This window comes from Lissotriton vulgaris, chromosome 8 (assembly GCF_964263255.1).
Source record: "Lissotriton vulgaris chromosome 8, aLisVul1.2, whole genome shotgun sequence".
Taxonomy (NCBI): Eukaryota; Metazoa; Chordata; class Amphibia; order Caudata; family Salamandridae; genus Lissotriton; species Lissotriton vulgaris.
The window spans coordinates 1,045,034,182-1,045,038,018 of record NC_141696.1 but is presented as its reverse complement, the minus strand read 5'-3'; the positions used below and the strand labels follow the sequence as shown (position 1 = coordinate 1,045,038,018).

Genomic DNA, 3,837 nt, shown 5'->3' with positions numbered 1-3,837 from the left:
CACCTTCTCTGTTGCATGGAAATACAGAGAGGCAAGACCGCTCCTCAAGTAACCCTCCACAGACCCCAGTGACCTCCAAAACTATCACCCCATCTCACTGCTCCTGTTTCCCACCAAAGTCCTGGCGAAGCCAATCAACAAAGAGGTCACCAAACATGCAGAGAGAAATAACCTGCTAGATGCCTTCCAATCTGGTTTCTGGTCCAAATGTAGCTCCAAGACCACCCTGATCATAGCAATGCATGACATCTGCTCCCTACTCGACAGGGGAGAATCAGTGGCATTGATCCTTTGTGACCTCTCAACAGCCTTTGATAACATATCCCACCACACTCTCATCAAGATGTTGCTCCAGATCACAATCAATGGAGACACACTCAGATGGATCGCATCATTCCTCACAGCCACACACAGAGAATCCGCTGAACTCGCTTCAACTTTGTAAACCACTATCACGATCCAGAGCATCACTCAAGGCTCAGCCCTTAGCCCCACCCTCTTTAATACCTAACTGACGCCTCAAGCCAACATTGTCACAACCCACAATATCAACATCATTTCTTATACCAAAAACATCCAACTCATCCTCTCGTCTCAGCTGACCCCTCCGCCACCAAGACCAACGTCCACAACTGCATGAAGACCATCGCAACCTAGAAGAAGGACAACTGTCTGAAGTTCAACATAAATAAGACCAAAGTCTTTGGAAACCATACCTCAGTCTGAAAGGACATCTGGTGGCCCCTGAACTAAGACCCACCCCTACATCATCCTCGACCATAAATTGATACATTAACACAGTTTCCTCTACCTTCTTCCACACTCTCCGCATGCTCTGAAGAATCTTCATATGGCTCCCAATAAGCACGAGAAAAACAGTCATGCAAGCCCTAATCACCAACCTTCTGGAACCACCACCAAACTCATGAGAAGGCTCCAGGCAATACAAAATTCAGCTGCCAGATTGGACCCACATTACCCCACACCTGAAGAACCTCCACGGGCTCTCCATCCAGAAAGGATGGCAATTCAAACTACTGACACACACCTACAAAGTCCTCAACAAAAAGGAACTAGCATACATTAACCACTGGCTGAAATTCCACCAATCTTCGCTCCACCTCCTTTGCCCTTGCACAGACAGCAGGTATTTGCAATACCCACAGTGGAGGCCGCTCCTTCTCCCACCTAATCACCAAGACCTGGAGCATCCTCCCTCACCACCTCCGTACATCGTCCTCACTGAAGAGGAAGAGACTCAAGACCTGGCATTTTGAATGAGCCTGAGGTCAGATAAATTGATTCCTCCACATTTATGTGAGACGTAGCTTTATTAGCAGTGCCCATGAGGGACATCTTGGCTTGTCTCTCAGTAAATTACATATTTGTGAATCCTTTTGATTGCCAACACTGGACATTTAAGTGGATGAGGTGGTAGAAAATTGTTTGGTGTGCAAATCAGCTGAGCTTGATAGTAGCTTATCAGCCTCTCGTGCTGACTTAGTATCCTTCAGGTCAATGTGTCAAGATTGGAATTGATATCATGGGTCTTTATGATTCCTTTCAGAGTGGTGCCAAATATGTTATAGTCCTGGTAGATTGCTGTTCAAAATGACCTGAGGTCAAGATGTTTAAGCAGATGAATGCTGGTGTTGTTGTGGATTTTCTTAGAGACATTTTCCAGAGACAGGGATTTCCTAAATTTCTTCTCTCTGACAATGGCACACAATTTATTAGTAGAAAACTGCAGGTTTTCCTTGAGTCATGTCGTGTCAAACACCTGTTAAAGTTCCTTTATCCCCAGCAAGCGAATTGGTAGGTGAGTGAATCAGGTGGGCAAAATGTGAGAACCAGGATGTGGAGAATTCTGTACATTGCATGTTATGGTTCGACAGAACGATACCACACTCAAACACCATAGGCAGGGAAAGGGCCTCTGCCCTGTATGGCTTCGCTGATGTATTAAGGGGGCGTACCGCTTAACAAAGCGCTTACCACATTCATTACATTCAAAAAGTCCCTCCCCGGTGTGAATTTTCTGGTGATACAGAAGACTTGACTGCATAGTAAAACCCTTGCCACACTCTGCACACTTAAAGGGCCGCTCCCCGGTTTGAACCTTTTGGTGGCTTCGAGGACTCAACCGTTGATTGAACCTTTTCCCACACTCCATGCAGGCAAACGGCTTTTCACCAGTGTGAAGTCTTTGGTGATACACAAGATGTCCCTTTTGAGTAAAGCTCTTCCCACACTCTGGGCATGTGAAAGGCTTCTCTCCTGTGTGAATTTTCTGGTGGGTTTGAAGGTTACCCTTAAGTTTGAAGATTTTGTCACACTCGTTGCACAGAAATGATGGCTCTGGCACATGGGTCCTCTGGTGCTTTAAAAGCTGTGCCTTGAAAGTGAAGGTTTCCCCGCACTCAGTGCATTTCAATTCGACAGGTCCTGTGTGAATTCTCATGTGGCGTTGAATTCTGGTCTTGTAAAAAAAACTCTTACCGCACTCGGAGCAGGGAAACGTTTCTTCTTCTTCTTGTACACTTGCAGACTTTGTTTGGCTTTTTGATGACTGTATTGTTTTCTGGTTCCCAACTTCTTGTTGCTGTTCTGTAGCTGGTTGGGACTCCTGCACAATCACGTATTGTAGTCTGTCCTGAACCAATTTTCTGTTGTGGTGTCGAAGAAGGGACCGGCACAACAAAATCTTGGAGTACCCCGTGTGATCCGGTTTCCACTTCTTGCACTTCTGTAGCAGGAGAGTCCTGTACAACATAGATCATCATCAGCGATTGGCTCTCCTCGACCTGGGTCTGCTGGAATACCTTCTGCCAATCATCTAGGTCTTCGCCCACATACAAGTAGATGACTTGCTGTCCTGACCCCTCGGGCACCGAGGGGGGCTCCTCTTCCGCCATCTTCGGCCCCCGCTCATGGAGACACGGGCCCCTCTTGGGTGCAGGAGCCATCCGGGGGAGGGGGCAGCGGGCGGCCCCTCCGTCCGCCCCGCAGCGCGTACCGGGGCCGGGGACAACCACCGGCACAGCTCCTTTCTCCAGACCCTGCGGCCGCGTGCACTTCCGGGTCATGCACTTCCGGCGCACCATAGGCTCTCCTTTTGAAATATTGAGGGGTAGAAATGCCAACAACAGTTTTTGACCAGCATGGATGGCTAAATGGCTTAAAAGTTAGTCTGATGTGAAGCAGTTGATTGGTTGGGTACAAAAGAAATGTGAGTCGTACACAGAAAAGCATAAAGGCTGGTATGACAATAAGAAAGGTGTTTAGCTTGTCCTGGTAAAGGTTGGTGATATGGTTCGTATCAAGTGTGCTGTCCATGTCCAAAAAGGGAGAAGTTCAATGATCAAGTTAAAGTGGAAAACATCTGTAGCAATGTATTTAAAATACATTTTGGACAGTGGTGGAATCTAGCAAAAATTGTTAAGGTGGGCAATGAGCATTAGAGTGATTGTGAGATTGGTCGTCACACTGCAATGGTCCCTACTGACACACTTGATCGTGTGCAGGATGGTCAACAACCAAGGGGTAATCAAGATATTCCTGGAAATTCCCACAACACTGTCTGATACAGACGTATCAGAAACATAGTTAGGCCTAGCAGGTTTCCTACTTGAAGGTAAATATTTGTATTATCTGCTTTTTTTTTTTCTTTTTCTTTGTATCTTTTTTTTGGTGGTTATTAGTATCTTTTGGTGTGTTGGTGTGGATTTGTTGTTAGTCTTTTGCGTGGTTCTTTTGCTTTCCACAGTCTGTGTGTTGTGGTTTGGGTTGTTTATGGGAGAAGAGAAGATGTGTAATACTCACTGTTTTTCTTTGTAC

The 3,837-nt window shown here is 46.3% G+C and overlaps 1 pseudogene; it reads right to left on the bottom strand.

Moving 5' to 3' along the window:
- Nucleotides 1-1,828: 1,828 nt before the first annotated feature.
- On the bottom strand, nt 1,829-3,083 carry LOC147698267 (uncharacterized; annotated as a pseudogene).
- Between the last annotated feature and the right edge of the window lie 754 nt (nt 3,084-3,837).